Source organism: Falco peregrinus, chromosome 13, assembly GCF_023634155.1.
Source record: "Falco peregrinus isolate bFalPer1 chromosome 13, bFalPer1.pri, whole genome shotgun sequence".
Taxonomy (NCBI): Eukaryota; Metazoa; Chordata; class Aves; order Falconiformes; family Falconidae; genus Falco; species Falco peregrinus.
In genome coordinates, this window is record NC_073733.1 from 13,064,881 (window position 1) to 13,081,460 (window position 16,580).

General features: G+C 52.8%; 1 long non-coding RNA gene across 1 annotated transcript; it reads left to right on the top strand.

The window, feature by feature from the left end:
• The first annotated feature begins 2,956 nt into the window (after window positions 1-2,956).
• On the top strand, window positions 2,957-7,367 carry LOC114012287 (uncharacterized). Its single transcript, XR_003554658.2, has 2 exons — window positions 2,957-3,335; window positions 6,836-7,367. It is a non-coding gene; the product is annotated as an uncharacterized LOC114012287 (long non-coding RNA).
• The last annotated feature ends 9,213 nt before the right edge of the window (window positions 7,368-16,580 follow it).

Genomic DNA, 16,580 nt, shown 5'->3' on the forward strand with positions numbered 1-16,580 from the left:
CCGCAGAGCACTCGGCAGCTTGCTACTCAAGTTGCATTCAGCCCATCACACTGGTTATTTGAATTTCCCAGGCTGTTTTCTGTGTTAATTTCCATATTCTCCAGTATTTCACTTATGGGTTCTCTCAATCATCTTCCTCTACATGCCCATGTGTACGCATGAGTGCCTTTCTGTATCTCTAACCTGCAGCGTCATACCTGTTTGAGAGATGTTACCCTATCAGCATTATCTTCAAAGCCCTGCCTTTTTCCAATTTAACAAGGAATTGGATTTCCATGCCTCGTATCTCGGCATCTCTCCCCTCTGTACCTGCTCTGTTTTCCTGCCTGCTCTCCAGGATGTCTCTACCATTCTGGCAGAGCCTCCTTATTTCATTTCTGGCAGATCAGGTCTGCGAAGTTCAATCTTGCAAAGCTGCTTTGGTGCCAGTGACATGCTTTGGTACCATGGCACTGACTGGGGCTTTTCACAAGCACCTACAGCAGCCTCCTGCCAAAGCTTGCTGGCTGTTCTTGTGGCAAAATGGAATGGACTTATAGGGAAAGCAATAGCCTGGCGCTGGGGATCCTTCATCCATCACCCTTCTCTGCTTCAGGCTCAGTGGAATACGCTAAGCCTTGAAAGCCCCACCTCCTGTTTGAAACAGGAGGGAGCTGGGAGGGCTGTGAGCATCACCAGGGACCTGGCATTAACAAGGGGCAGCACAGCAGCATGCTTAGCATGGGGCTGGAGTTTGTGGACGGCAGGTGTGAGATGCGGGCTCTCAGGGACCGAGTAGGAGCCACCTCCTGTTCCCTGCCAGCGCTGGCGCCCGTGTTGGGGCAGGTTTGCTATAAATCAATACCCGTTTACGTCACAGGCAGTCAGAGCCAAATCCTGAGGGTATTGGAAAGCAGCCTTCAGATGTGTAATTGTGTTCTTTTGACTCTAACGCCTCATTTAATCCTTCACAATCTTGGCAATGCATTACTGTGCCAGAGACGCCCACAAAGGCCAGCTGGAGGTTCAGCAACTGACATTTGCGTTATTAGGCTGGGGCTCCAGAGCTTGTGCTTGGTGAGGTGAATAGGGCTCTTCCTTCATTCCTAGCTGGAAACAGAGGGTTTGCAAAAGCTTTCAGCGCTGACTTTTAGTGCTGATCCAGCTGATGGTTATGGATGGCACAGAGAGATTTCAGGACGACACTGCTTTTGGAAACCTTGCCTGAGGTTTTCTTTAAATGGAAAGTCTGGAGTAGGGTGAAACCATCAAGAAACATGTTGGGCCCCCTATAAACAGGATTCTGAGTCAGAAGCTGTTCCCCAGTGCTATTGTTCTGAACCACTTCCAGATCCTCTAAAGACACTGATTTAAATAATTGCCCTTCGGTTCGGAAGTATTGGCTCTTCTCTTTTATCAAATAACATCTAATGTCACTGTTGCTGAAAGCGAGTAGGACAAAATTGCCTGCCTTTATTTTCCCATGTGTTGGCTTTATGCTTTTGGCAGCATTTGGAGTCAAAATCAATCTTACTTTATTCTCCTGGACAAGTACTTAGTTTTGCTGATGTCAGGGTACAGATTTCATGCAAGGAGGGGAGAGGTGGCAAACCATGTCTGAGAAGATGGGGGTTGCAAAGTCCACAGGCTGAGAGGGAAGCTTGAGGCTATTACATGCATCTGGGATTTGCTATATCTGCCTCCAGCTCCTGCCTTGGCTGCAAGCTTCATCTGGGCCAAGCTGCTCTGTTGTACGCCCTAAGACCCCAATCCCACTCACAAGCCAGTTTCAAATTTTCAAGGGAATCTAGATGCCTACGGAGGTATCTACCTCCTTTCCAGGCTTCATGGTATCTGCCCTGGCTTTTGAATTGTTTCAGCCTCTTTATGTACCTTGGGATAGGAGGGACAGAAGTGACACTTGTGCTTGAAAATCCCTGTGGGCCAGCGGTAGTAACCCAGCGCCCTGTGTGAGCAGCGCACCAAGGCAATGCCCCCTGCCCTGGAGAGCCCAGGGAGGGGAGCAGGGCTGGGGCGAGAGGATGCTGGTTGCTTCTTCCCTGTGGCAGGTGGGGTTGGAGCTAGGCATGCCACAGCAGCCCCAGCGCTGTTTCCACTGGCTCCTTCTCCCCAGGTTCTGCTCATCAGCAGGTTGCAGCGGCTGCTGGACGCATGACGCAGAACGAAGCTGTGAGACTCCGCTGCTGCCAGCACCACTGACACGTCAAGCACGTGCGCAGTGCTGTGGGTGTCTAACTAGCGCTGCAGCTCGCTGCTTGTCAGAGCTTTGCTTTCCTCACCCGTTCAGGCTCTGTCTCTTCTCTCCATTGCTGTAGATGATTCCTTTCATTCTCTTCAAGAGGCCTCCTGCTGCCTCTTAAATCTTTTCCCTTCACCTCATTTAAATACAGCAGTCCACTCCAAAACTTGATAAGGTTGAGTGAGTGCAGTAAAGATTATGTCTTCAAGAAACACTTTCCCTCTGGGCCAGGAGGCTGCGGATTGCTCTCCTTGTGGGGGTGCCAGGACTGGTGAAGGGCAGGCAGATGGCAATGGGACAGTGCTGCTCCCCTTTGGCCAGAGCCCTGCCATGGACATTTGGGATGCCTGGGGAATGACCTCCCAGGGCACACAGATCCTTAGGGGGGCCTTGTGTTGTTCAGCTGGTGCTGATGTGAGCCTTTTTCACCCTTTCGGGCAAAAATGGCTTTCTTTGTGTGCCACTGGAGGGGGTGAAAAGCCTGTGGGCGAAGCTGCCAGCACTTGGATTTCTGGTCTCCTGCCAGCTGCAGCATCTGCATTTCTCCCTTCCTCCTGCACAGCTGCTCCTCAGGCTGGCTCACTGTCCTGTAAGCGATGATGGAGAGAAATCTTCCTCTGCAGTTAGCACTTTTGGTGCAGTTGCAGCCGGGTGCCTAGCCGCTGGAGAGTGCTGGTTTCACAATCGCAGCAGGGGCAGCTGTGTTGGGTCTGGCTGAGATGGAGTTAATTTCCCCCCTACCATCCCTCACAGTGCTGAGCTTGTGCTGGTGGCTGGAGCGGTGCTGATAACACAGGGTGCTTTGGCTGGTGCTGAGCAGCGCTCCCACAGCATCACGGCTGTCTCTCCAGCACTGCCCCCATCACCGCTAGGCTGGGGGTGGGCAAGGTCTTCGAGGCGACACAGCCAGGACAGCTGACCCAAACTGACCAAAGGGATAGTCCATACCGTATGACTTCTGCTCAGCAACAAAAGCTAAGAGAAAGTGTGTGTGTGGGTGCATTAATTATTATGACGTTTGTCTTCCAGAGCAGCTACTACAGGTACTGAAGCCCTGCTTCCCAGGAGGTGGCTGGACATCACCTGCTGATGGGAGGTAGAGAATAAATCTTTTGTTTGTCTTTGATTCTGCACACAGCCTTTTGCTTTCTTGAACTGACTTTATCTTGACCCACGACTTTTTCCATCTTATTTTCTCCTCCCCTGTCCTGCTGAGGAGGGGAGTGATAGAGTGGCTTGGTGGGCACCTGGCATCCAGCCAAGGCCAACCCACCACAGGAGTGTAATCTCCATTCATTGCTTTATTAGTGCTGTAACTGCTTTGGGCTACAATTACCTTTAATTACTGGTTCTGCTGGGCTGGTTGTACTTCTTCCAGTGAACTTGGGTCCTTGCTCCCAAATAATGAAACCACTTACCATCACTTATCTTTGAAATCGGAGCTTTTATTTAGCTGGTACCTTCTGTTCAGCCTGCTTCTCAACACCTGCATGGAGAAAAGCCACACAATCATGCTGTTCACAGAAGGACTTGAAAGCTATCCTCTAGCCCTGCTGCTGCAGCTGAGCTGGGACACGGTGTCAAGAACATAATGTCCCATAGTATTTGCCTTGCTGTTGAGCTTGGTTGTGACAGTTCCTTTGCTCTGTGTGTAGTTATAGAGCGAAAAAAGGCTTCAAGCTCATACAAAGTCATTAAGGTGCACATAACCACCAAGCAGAGGAGGGAGCAGCAGAGAGTCCCCCTTAATACGTGAATGTGAGAAGAGCTCTTGACCTCTCTTTCATGGGGGGTGAAAGGCAGAGTACAGCGAGGGGAGAAAGCGTGTGGTCAGGGTCCCAAAGAGCTGGAGACTTCTTCTGGAAATGAGTGCTGTAAACCAGCAAATGGAGTTGTTTACCCTGAAATCATTATTGCTTGGATGTAACACCAGCTGAAGGGAACTGGGAGCAGCCCTGGCCTGTCCCAGCCTGTTGTTCCTCTGTACACACAGCCTCAGGAACAGAAACTGCTGCAGCAAGTTATTTTCAGTGAACAGCAGCTCCATCACCAAGAGCTGTGCTCTCCCCAGCACTGCAGAAATGGAGACAGCAGGCGGGGAAATTGTCTTTCCCACTCATCCCCTCCCAATGATTATGGCTGTGGGACAGCTGTCTAGAGCGACAGTGTCTGGAGGACACTGTGCCTTAAAATGAGACACGGCACCATCTCCCCCAGTTGCTCTTTTGACCCTGAGTGACACGCATCTAGCAGAGAGGATGCCTTCCCCCTTGGCAAGCCCAGCCATGCTGCATCATGTTGGAGCTGGTGAGTGACTGAAGCCATTTCACACCATTTCCCACGTGGGAGGAGTGTTTCGGGCTGCAGCAGGAGAGCATGTGTCCAGAAGATGCTCTACAGCTGGCTGGCTGGCTCTGCAGAGGACCACATACCATGCTGTCTGCCTAAGCATGCTGCATGCAGAATGAGATGCCAGTGAGAAGGCAAAGAGCCCTCTCATCTAATTATCACTGCTATATTTATACATGAGATAGAGGAGGCAAGCAAGAGACACGCGCTGGTGCTGGGAATTCAGTGGCCTTAGGTGGGCTAACTGAGAGACAGGGCACTCAGTTTGAGGTTGGTTTTATTTTTCCTTCTGCACGTAGCTACTATCCTTTCCCTTGTCTGCCTTCGGGGCTGGAGTACCTGCAGTGCTGGTAGGAAGCTATCAGGGAACCGGGGCGTGTGTCCCTGGGCAGGGGCCAGGAAGGACCTGGTGCGATACAGGAGGGATGCAGGGACCAGCAGGCAGGGCCAGACAGCAGAGGGGGACAGCCTGTCTTACCGTCAGGGTTTATAATAACACCCTTTTGGTGCTTGCCATGCATGGAGTTAAATGAAATGCACCATTCTCTTGACCAGTGTTTCAAAATGCCAATAAGGGATTAGAGTGTGCTCCAGCCCTGCGTACCTGGGTGCTGGCAGCAGGCAGGGGAATGAAATAATTGATTGCTTTCTTCCTGTGATCCAAAATGGTTTCGATGTCAGGCCATTCATTGCGGTAGCTGGAATACTAACACAATTCATTTGAGCTGCAGCCCCGCAGATCGGTGGCTTTACTAATGGCTAATCCGGGATGATGGATGAGCTGGGGGGGGATGCTACTGCTGAGTAAGAAGAAGGCAGTGAGAGGGAGGCAGCAACAGGATGGGACCCAGCAGGCAGTGTCCCAGCTGTGTCCCAGCCAGTATGGGAGCTTGAGGCAGAGGCAGTGGGCAGGCAGGTTGGGCGAGCATCCCAGTCCCCTCTGCTCAGGGCGGTTGTGAGACAGGTAACATCAGAATTTAACTGCCTGATATTTGCCAGGTCTGGACTAGAGATTAACAAAGAGATGTCAAGTCTTCTCTCCATCCTTCCTGCAGCTCTTCTTAAAAATTAGATTTGTTTATTTCTTTCTAATTAAAACCCTGGGGTTGCCACCATCCTCAGGTAAACAAAAGGCAAAGCTGAATGCAAAAGAGAGGGCAGCAAGAAACAATAAGATTAGTGATCCCAGGGGATAGAAGTCATGCTAATTAGCAGCAGACAGAGCCTGGAGTGCTTCCCAGCACAACAGCTCAAGTTTCCCATGGATCTGGTGACTTGTCCCACTTCCCCAAGCAGAAGCACGTCACTGTGTTTTGGGAGTGTTGGTCCTGATTTGCACCGGGCTGAGTGGGAGGAGAGGTGCTGACTGTGGTGCCCCTTCCCTGATGCAAGGCAGGGGGAAGAGGATGCCCATAGGGAAGGTTTGACTGCATCCCACCCCCAAGCCATGGCTTGTGCTCAGGATTACAGTTCGTGGCAAGGCTGGTGGCTCAGGGAAAAGGACTCCTGGGAGGAGGACTGGGGCTTGTCAGACCCCTGGTTTGATCTGCATGGAGGGGACCTTGCTGAGCTCTCACAACAGCACTGTTCCACCCAAAAAGCAGCTTCCACATCTGCATACACGTGAACAGATCGACTTTAAATGGTTGCAGATCAAGAAGGAGCTTCTCTCAGTTATTGATCGCCTACTGATTACTCCAGCACTTGGTATTCAGCTTGTAAATAAGATTACAGGGTAAATGTAAAAAAGAAGCAGACATTATAAGATTCTGCTCATTTACAATAAGCTCAAAGAACTTTTTACCCCTCCCCCCCGCCTCCAGCTTTATTACGAAGTCCAATAAAATACCCTGGGGACAAGAAGGAAGAGAAAGGAGTGATTCAAAGGGAACATCAAAAGGCACCTCTATCTATTTTAGCTTGTCAAATAACAGGCACAGAGAGATGCTCCCAGCCAAATACAGCAGCTGAAGAGAGTGCAGCAGCCTGGTACCCTCCCTGCTGTCCCTGGGTTGGCTCTGCTCAGCCCAGGGCATCACCTCCTCCATGCTGCACCTAACCCTGTGCATTTTTGTGAGATCTCAGATAAGTTTCTATTTTGATGGCAAAGATATGAAGTGTTAGATGTGGATTTCAATGCAATAGGCTGCTCTCATGGTTTTCAGCCCATCTCTGCAAAAGAGGAAAAAACCAAATGCTTTGCAGCTAAAAATAATGTATTCCTCTTCTTTCTCCATGCTGCTGCAGTGCTCTACCTTGGGCTCCTAGCAGTGCCAACTGCCCTGGATCTACCAAGACAAGCTGAAGGAGACTGTGATTTAATGGCAGGACATTTAAGAGCTGTGCACATCTTTGCCAGCCCTGGAAGCATCAGTCTTGTGATATCAAGTGGCTGAAGTAAGCCCCAGCTCCTGGAGTCATGGGAATTATTAATGATTTTTAAATCTGAAAGAAATGTAGCCTTTTCCACTGGATGGCCACAGGAGGTTTCTCCCAGCTCCATCCTCTGAGGACAGGGAAAACATTTCCCTCCTCTGAGCAGCAGCCAGGACATTGCCACAGGGAGCTGTGCAGGCACTGTCCAAAAAGCAAGGATTCTCTGGACTTCCTTTATGGCTGCTGCTGCTTTAAGGAAGGGAACAATCTCCTTGTCTTGAGTTAATTTAGGACCTCCAGGTGCTCCAGCAGCATGGTTCAGGAGTGGACTTTCCCCTTTGCCAAAGGATGGGTTGCTCTGGCTTTCCTGTGTGGGGACTCAAGGAGACCTGAGAAAATTTGATCTAAATTTTGCTTTTCCTTGTGAACCTTTACAGAGATCTGTCCTTGGCAGGAATTATGCCAAGTTATTATCCTTCAGTGTCGTGTCAGGGAAAGCTGTAACCCACAGCGTGTCCCTGTCCCCGGAAAGATTTGGACCCCTCCAGCACTTGGAGCAGCTCATGCCTTTGCTGCTGGCAGTGGGTCGTCTGCGCTGTGCCCCTGCCGCGGTTTCACACCATGTCTTAGCACCAACGCTGAGCACAGAGTGCTTTTGCAGTGAGCGGTGGTCCTTCAAGAATGTAGCTTTTAAATGTAGCAGGATTGACTTGAAAACCCCAATTCATTCATTTTTAAATATCAGCTCTTGGATTCTTATCCTCTGCTTCTAGGTGTGTATTCCTAAGCCTCCCTGGGTGTTTATGAGATCCTGAAATTTAATCCTTAAATAATACATTAAAAATTCAGTTCCTAGTGCAGGCCTGTGATTTTGGAAGCTGAGGTCTAAAGGAAAAAAAAACAAAACAAAACAAAACCAAAAACATCATGAGACGTGTGGTAAGACAATGAGAAGCAGCAGCATTTTGAGGCAGTGAGATTGGGACATCAGAAGCTCCATGATGATCCCAGTATGGCAGTGCCAGCCTGGAGCATTTATAATGTTGATTGAAAGAGCATGATGCTGAGTGATTTTGCTGCAGGAGGAGCCAGGGCTGCAGCACTGGGGTATGCACAGAGTCACTGCTGCGAAGGACTGGGCTGGGATGGCAGTGTTGACACCCGGCTGTCTGACCTGGCTGGGCAAAGCCAGCCTCAGCAGCCTCTGTGCTCCAGCAGCCTGTGCTCTAGTCTTGACCTCTATGCATTAGAGACTGCCACAAGCCCTGAAACACAAGGTGTGAGGTCTCCTTGACTTTTGGAACCCATTATCGGTGACATTAGTGCATATGTACGCCTCTGCTTGGGACCTGCAGTAGTGCCAGCCACGTGCTTCCTGCGGACTCCACACTTTCCACTGCATGGACTGATGTTCCCCTTTTAAACATCTTAAGGGGAGGCAAAATCCTCCGCTTTCTTCAGGGGCAAGGACTTCTGTTTCTGATCCACAGACCCAGGGCATCCATGGATTTCTGCTTGGGGTAAGGGAAAAGGTAGTGTCTGAAGTCTGTACATGTGTGGGGTGAATTTCCAGAGGGGATTGTGCCTCCTGGGGAAAATTCAAAGGCATCTACAAGCTTCTCACATGCTTTCTGGCTGCCAAGGAATGGGGCAGTCCCTGAGTCATGGAACCATTGGCATGAAGCTTCCAGATATTTGCAAGCCCAGCCCTTCTGCCTTCATGTGTTTTCAAGCCCATGGTCTCATCCAGCTGCTGGGCAATCTGTGTGCTTTCAGCAGACCACCCAAAAGCCCACCCACTACCCAAGGACTTCACGGTCCTGTTGCTGCTGGACTGGAATGGTTGGGGAGGAAAGCCTGCGGTCACATTTCCCCAGCGAGAGAAGTTCTCTCCAGCCTTCAAAAAGCATAAACCACCTGCAAGAATTCACATCCATCTGATGAAAAAAATGTCACCTCCTATCCAAAAAGGTAAAAAGACAATAAAAAGTTATAAGCAACTCTGAAAATGACTACTGAGAATAGAAATATGTGTGTAACCATGGCTTCCTCTCTGGAGTGCATGCCTGAAATACAGATGCCTACTGCTGCCCCTGCTGTGCAGGTGCCTGGGAAGTAGCCCAGGAAGATGCTCAGTGCCTGGGACTGGATATGATGCTGGGGGTGGTGGCACCCTCATCCCAGGGTGGGAGTCCCTGTGCCAAAAGTGGGGAGCGCTTGAGCAAGGCACAGAGGCATGAAAGCCCAGGAACGCTTGTGAACCCCTGTCCTAATGCTGCTTGCGTGAGCCCAAGCCTCTCCTGGGGTGTGCCAGAGCCAGCCCCCTTCCCGGTCCTCAGTGAAGGGGCCTTCCTGGTTGATATTGTTCCCACCAGTCCCCTGGGAATACAGCTGTAGTCCTCCTGGGACAGGCAAAGGTTACTTCTGACCCCAGATGCATCTTTCCTTTCAGCCCACTGCCTACCTGGTGCCCTTTGGTTCATGTTGGCAGAGAGAACCCGGGACCAGGGGCTCGTTGCACACAGCAGACCCACACATCCTGCTGCCCCTGAAGGGTCCCCACCGTGGAGGCAGGGAACTGGGGCACAAACACGTGGCAAGACTGAGAATGCCAATATCTGAGCGCCTTCAGTTCCTTCCTACAAATAAATCACTGCATGACTCTAATTATCGTGCTTGCCCTGGGTACACACCGGCTTAATATGGAAAATGAGTGTGGAGGATTTATTACTGCTGATCCTTGATCTTTCATTTTTGATATTAAAACATGTTTAATTCATTGCAACACAGATTAAAATAAGGCAGGCCACAGGCAGCCTCTGCTTTCTCTTTGGGAGAATTTGGTGGCCGGGGCTCCAGCAGCACTGCCTGTGTTGCGAGCTGGACCGTGCTGGCTCCTGCGCCCTTCCATGCTGACTGCAAGTCCGGGTCTGGCTGGATCATGTTTGATTTCACCACCACGCTTTCTCTGACTGTAGATCTGTGGTCGTTCAGACACCAACACTAGAGAGACGGTGTTGTAAATGTGTTATTTTCCCTGGACAGGCAGGTTATAGCAGAGCCTATAACCCCGTTAGATGCAACAGGAGCGAGAGGTTTCTGAGATTTTAAGTTTTCATAAAGAAATGTCCACCTCTGCCAGTATGAAGCAGCTCTCACTTTCAGAAAATGTCTTTTTTATGCTACAAGAGCCTTTGGCCTTCAGTGCCCAGTTTGCACTGAATCTTCAACTATCTTGAAAGCATTTCTTACACAGCCTGAGGGCATGCTGCAGAGCTGAAACCTTTTTTGCTTGTTTCGCTCTTAAAGACAGCAGCACGGTACAGCTTCTGCAGGGCAACAGCATCCCAGCCATGTACACAGGGCCTTGGCAGCTGCTCTTGGGCAAGCAGGATGCTCAGCAGCCACAGGAGCCAAGCTAACGGCCCTGCTGCCCACAGCTGTCAGAGGCACACAGGAGCATCAGTATCCACCATCAGGGCAAAGTCATACCCAAAGAGGGGAGCACGTACACACACCCAAACACCTGGACTGGCAATGCATGTGCATTCTGGCAGAGCATCTCCTGGGACCACTCAGCTCTCAGCCACCAGGTCCTGAAGGGTTGTGTGAGGCAAGGGAGGGAACAGACATGGCCCAGGGGTGAGAAGACATGGAGTAGGCATGTGTCCTCTGGGTCCCCGTAGCCAGGGTAGCACAGGCCAGATGGGGAAAAAGCCGAGGACAGGGGGAGGCAAAACCAAGGCCAGGAAGCCCTGGGCAGGAAGGCTCCCTGGCTGCACCGGTGCTGCACCGGTGCTGCCCCATGCAGCACTGCCCTGGGCCGGGCAGCCCAGCTTCTCGCACACACACCTTCCATGACCACACTGAGATCAGCACCAGGAGTGAACCAGGCATATGCTGGCAGCATCTGCTCCTCTGGTGTTACAGGAACGATCCACATCGGCTCCATTCATCCAACAAGGTGCTTTTCCCATTTCCCCTGATGTAAAGCTGCCGAGTACATATCTGGCTGCAGCTCAGGCGTATGTAAAGTGCAGCTCATACAAAGCAAAGCAACGGGGAAGCAGCAGCTACACTGAATAATTCATCACCCCTGGAGACCAGGTCCCCTCCCATGAGCAGGTAGTGCACCTTGTCACTACAGCCCAGGGTGGAGGAGGGGGATGTCACCTCCAGCTGGGTGCTGCCTCTGGCTGGGGGAGGAAGGAGGGCCTGCACTCCCCGCTTTGCCAGAGCATGTCCAGCTCTGTGGCATTGGGCCACCCCTCCCAGCATAGCTGTGTACAGCTCCACAGGTTGGACAGCCTCTAAACCACCCATGAAATACAGAGTATGGGATCCATTCCTCTGATTGCATCCGGCCAGCACATGTCTGCATTTTGGGGTGCATGGGGAGGGGGGACTCCTGGAGGAAACCCTCCTTGTTAACCAGCCGGAAGAAGAAAGCATGGGCAGGCTGGCAGCAGCCCAGCTGCTTACTCTTCCAGTTGATGGCTCACCTCTTGCTTCCTCCCGTCTCAGCTCAACCAGAAATTGCTCTCTGGTGCATGAGAGCATTTTGTCTGCCCAGGCCTGTCCACAGCTCTGCAAAGCCCACTCTTCTCCTGGTGATGCTGATGCACATCTGATGGGAGTGGAGCTGGTCCAGCCACAGGGCTGGGAAGGCTAAGAAAGGGGAAGAGAAAAGCGCAGAAAGTAAAGAGAAACAGAGAGAAACAGCTTGGCTCACACCAGCACCTCCTTCCTGCACCTCTCTGGCTCCAGTGGCTCCCTGAACTGGGAGAGAGGCCAGCCAGCACTGCGCCCTTGCTTGCAGATGTGCTGGCGGGACAGGGGCCACAGGATGCACCCCAGAGGTGTGTGACAGGAGGCACACTGAGCCCCAGACCTGCCCCAAGGGAAACCTGCTGCCTGGGCACCGTGCTGTCCCACGGCAGGGACAAGGATGAGGAGGTGGCAGTGCTTTGCATCACCATGGCAACCCGCAGAGGATGGGTCCACCATGCATATCCTGCATCTCAAGGATGAGCCTTAGCAAATCAATAATGCCGGCAGGGACAGTGACGGGCTGAGACAGGGTTGGGCTGGAGGTCCCCTGCTGTGGGGCTGGGGACAGGAGTGTCTCTGCCCTCTGAGCGCCTATTTGCTAATCAACTCGGGAGCAATTTTGCCCCGTACCAAAACGGCTAAGCCAGAGGTGCTGTTTCTGTGGCTGCAGCAGCCCAGCCCTGATGGGGGCACTGGTGTTTCTCTGCACCCATATTTCTTCCCCGACTCCTGGGAAGTTTCTCTCCTGATGAGGCTCTCGGTGGAGCCTCGTTTAGCACACTAATTGAGAGACTGCGTCATACTGAACTGATGGGAAGCTGGCGTGCCCCACGCTGATGGAGCTGGCTGATTAGAAAAATGTTCTTGCATTTCTAACGCAGCAGAGGTTTGGGCCAAGAGCTCCTCAGAGGAAATCAGCAGCTTTGAGATGCTCCTGCAAAATGCAGCGTTTCTTCCCTGCCAGGCAGCTCCAATGGGATCCCCAGCTCCCATCCTCACGCTGTGGTGTGACACATGTGTGCCCCTATCACGGTGCCTGCCAGTGATTCATGGCCCCTTTGCACCTCCACTCTCCCATCCCATCATCATGGCTCTAACGGGACCAGAGGATGGGTGGGACAGTGGGGCTGCCCAGCTTTACCCCTGCCTTTTCTGAAGCCACAGGTCCATTTGCACCTGCTGGAAAAGGAGGCTTCAATGAGCCCCATTTTGGGAGAAAGCCATGGGGGCTGGGTACAGGCAGTGCTGCCTGTTGGGTTTCCCACCACACTCCTGGCATCTGCCTGGAGCTGAGGCCCTGCCTGGTCAGCCCTGCCTGGCCCCAGGGAGCCACTCTGCCCTGACATGTCCCTGGGATACAGTGCACATCCCAGGGCTTCCCAGATAGCTGGCATGGACACAGTGCTGTGCCTGAGGCTTCCCCAAAGCAAAGACCAGTGGTGAGCCCACATGTGATGAGTCTGTGCATACTCAGCATGAGGCAGTGCTCCCCACACCTGCTGGTGTCTGCCAGTGGTTGCCCTTCAGTCCCAGCTGAACCACGGGACCATTTAAAACATGGGCGAATGTGCCATCACTCCCTAGCAGCAGCTGGAGCTTGTGGACAGCCCGCTGTGCTCACTTGCCCTTGCTCAGTGACCTTTGACTGCAGATGCCAGCCAGACACCTGGCCATACCTCCCCTCGCCGGCTCTGCCCCGGCCACCACTCACAGCCTTCCCCAGTGCCCACATTTATTTGGGGTTGATATGTGCTGTGGCAGAAAAGCCATTAAGGTGTTCTTGTTAGTACAGAAGGAAAGAGGTCTGCTGTGCGCCCATGGCCACTTTAGGAAGCCAGGATAAGGGCAGTAAATAAGGTTTCACTCTATTACAATGATTGGAAAGTCTTGAACGAGAGCAGCAGGCTGGCAGGGCTGCAGAGAAGGTAGCCTCCAAGGGGCAATTGCTGAGCAGCAATCTGCCAGCACGGCGCTTTGCTCTGCATTTATCTTTCTGCTGAGCCAGAGATGGTTTCAAGCTCCTTGTGCTGCCCAGGGTGTCTGAGGTGGCCACGGGTGCCTCTGGGGTCCTCCTGTGGGACAGAGCAGAGTGGAGGTCTCCCCCAGCAGCACAGGTCTGGCATTTGGCTGGGTTATGAGCAGAAAATCTCTTCTCAGGGATCATGAGGCAATGTAAAACACAAGAAGGGTCTATCCTGCCACAGGTGGTGTGGAGCCAGAGCAGCAGCTGTCCCCAGCCGGGATGCAGAGGATGGTAGAGGTCTTCTCTCCCACTGCCTCCCTTCCTGACCTCAGTACCTCCATGTGCCAGCTTCATCCTGTGCGCAAGAGCAGCGCAGCTTTCCTCTCCTGGCTGGGTGTTGGGAGACTTAAGTCATTACCATTAATGAAGCGTGCCTGGCTCTGCTGCAGAGGCACGGCTCAGCTGAAGGTGCCTGCAGCCCCAGGGAGCTGTTTGACAGAGGAGTCGTGCTGTCTGCACCAGACGGTTATAGCCCTCTGTTTCCCCTTTTGTTGAGCCACAGCCAGGCTCACTCACAAATCAGGCTGTAAGGTCTCTGGTTAGGGTTTTTGGGGTCCCCAGTCTCTTACAGCATGTCTGAGAGCTCCAGTACCCCTGCAACGGGCCAGGGTGGCAGCAAGTACTGATCTTAGAGGGTTGCTGCCCCAGAGACACGGGCTTTCTCCCACACCATCAGGAAAGGAGCAATGCACACCCAAGCCCTTGCAGTGGTTAATTCATCACTCTGAAGGGCAATGCCAGGTGTCTAATATTAGACTCCCACCTCCTTATTTAGGTATTTCAATAAATACACTAATTTGCCTCTTCCTTTCTCCTCCCTGGTACTGCTCAGCACCCAGAAGCTTCTAGGGAGGTGCTCTGTTCTTGGGCATGTTGGCGTGATCCAGCAGCACCAGGTGTAAGCAGCTCAGATCCTCCTGTATTCCTGATTTACCCTGAGTAGAAGTCAGGGTCTGGAAAAGGAGGAGCTGCAGCAGTTCCCCAACCCCTGCAGGGGAGAGCCTTCTTGGTGCTTGAAGGAGCCTGGTGGCTGGCAAGTGTCTGTTTCAGCAGCTATTAATTAGCATTATAAATAAGCAGCCTGGTACCCAGCCTCAGCATCACCAGGGTGGGCTTGAGGATGCGCCTCTGCCTGGTTATGTCCCAGTGGGGTTCTGATACACCAACGTGGAGCCCCTGTAGCACCTCCCTGCTGCACGTGGCCTCCCCAGCCCCCAGGAAGGACTGAAGTGTTTTGACCCCTCTCAGTTCGATGAGAGGTAACTGGTGCAGCAGGAACATGGACACAGCCAGCAGCATGGAGACCTAGCTGGGGCTATAGCCCGGTGTAAAGGGAGAAACAGAGGTGAAGTGATGCCATGCTGGTCCCTGCCCAGGGATGCTCGCTGTGGAGGGACCTGCTGCTCCCTCCCTGTGCCTGGGGAGATGGGTGACTGCCTGGCAGATCTTTGTGTGATGCTGTGGCTGGAGTGATCTGCCTGCGCACATTTCATTGTACACGTGTCCCATTAAGAAAAAGATCAGAGTTCCTGCGAGCTAAAAATAACAACAGGCAGCAGTGTTTGGCCAGGAGATGGTAAGGGAATGCGGGGGTGTGGAGCAGAGGGTGTAATTCCACTGCCGGCTACTCCAGTAACAGGGCATGGGGAGAAGGGTAATGAATCAAGCCTGCCATCACAGAGGTAAATCGCTGCTGAATGAGCAGCACGCATGCCGCAGTAATTCAGCTCTGTGCTGCATTGCTCCTTCTCTGATCCGCGGTGGGTACAGGGTGCTGGGGGGGAGCGCAGCCGTGCCCCAGGGGTGCCCTGGGGCTGTGCCGGGGTGCAGGGGGAAGGGGCAGAGCTGCCTGGCTGCTGGAGGCTGTGTGCTGCCAGGATGCCTCCCAGCAGACAGCAGCGTTGAGATGCTGGGGCAGCAGCATCGCAGTGAGACAGGCTGTGAGCTGTAGGGCCCTGTAATCTAGTAGTGACAGGGCTGCTTTCAAGTATGGCAACCTCTGGTGCTAAATGAAAGAGTGCAAACACAGACTCTAATTACCACAGCTCCTCCAAAGCCAGCTCTGCCTGCTCTCCCCAGGCTAGCAAATGTCTCCATCTCCTTTCCATGGTCAAATCAAAGCTATTTATTGTCTCCTGAAGATCCAACCGCTTCTGTCTTACCACTAGTTGAATGGCAGGGAGAAAGAGCAGGAGGAGCAAGGAGAGGAGAAGCCCCTGTAGCTCCTTGTTGTGGGATCAGTAGCACCATGAGGTCCAAGCTCCATGTGGCACAGAGGGGACAGAGACTGCTGACCTTCCCTGCCGAGGGAGCACCTGGCCTGCAGCAAGCATTGCCGGGGGAGTGATCTTAATTCCCTGTCAGTGGCGTGGGGAAAGGGATGGTCAAAAGAATTTGCTCTTCAAGATAATTTAACACCTTGCCTTCCAGGTCCTGCATCCCAGCATGGGTGAGAGCACCTGGTGGGTCCCCGATAACCCCAGCAGGCTCCTACCACAGCCTGGAACAAAAACAACCGAAAAAAGGCATGGTAACAGGTCCAATTAGCAAAGGCATTTAGCTTCCCAGCACCGCTCCCCATAGCTGCTGGCTTTTGGAAGGGCCTGGGTGAGGTGACTGCCAGCCCCAACAGCTTTGTGCAGATGGACCAATCTAGTCAGGTGAGGAGCTGGAGAGCTGCCATCTCCCCGGCCGGCTCTGGTGTTTCTCTTCTCTTTAACTGCTGCTGCAGGTGGGAGCAGATGGCTAGTATCCATCACCTCTCCTGCACACAGCCTGATCCTGCTGGGGCCTCCCGGTGGGTCAGCACCCATGGCAGCACCACAGACGTGCAGTTCCCTGGGTGCTGCATCCCTGCAGAGGCTGGGCTGGGAGCCCCAGCTGAGCAGCTTGCTCTGCCCCAGGGCTTTGGGATCTGGGTGCTTCTGGCTTTAGTGGTTCATGGTCTCTCAGTCTGGATTCCTTGGGGGGCTGTGCTGCCTGTGCGTGCTTGGCCCCCTGGCCTACCCTCAGCTTTGGGGTGAAACCAGTTGTCAGGTTAAA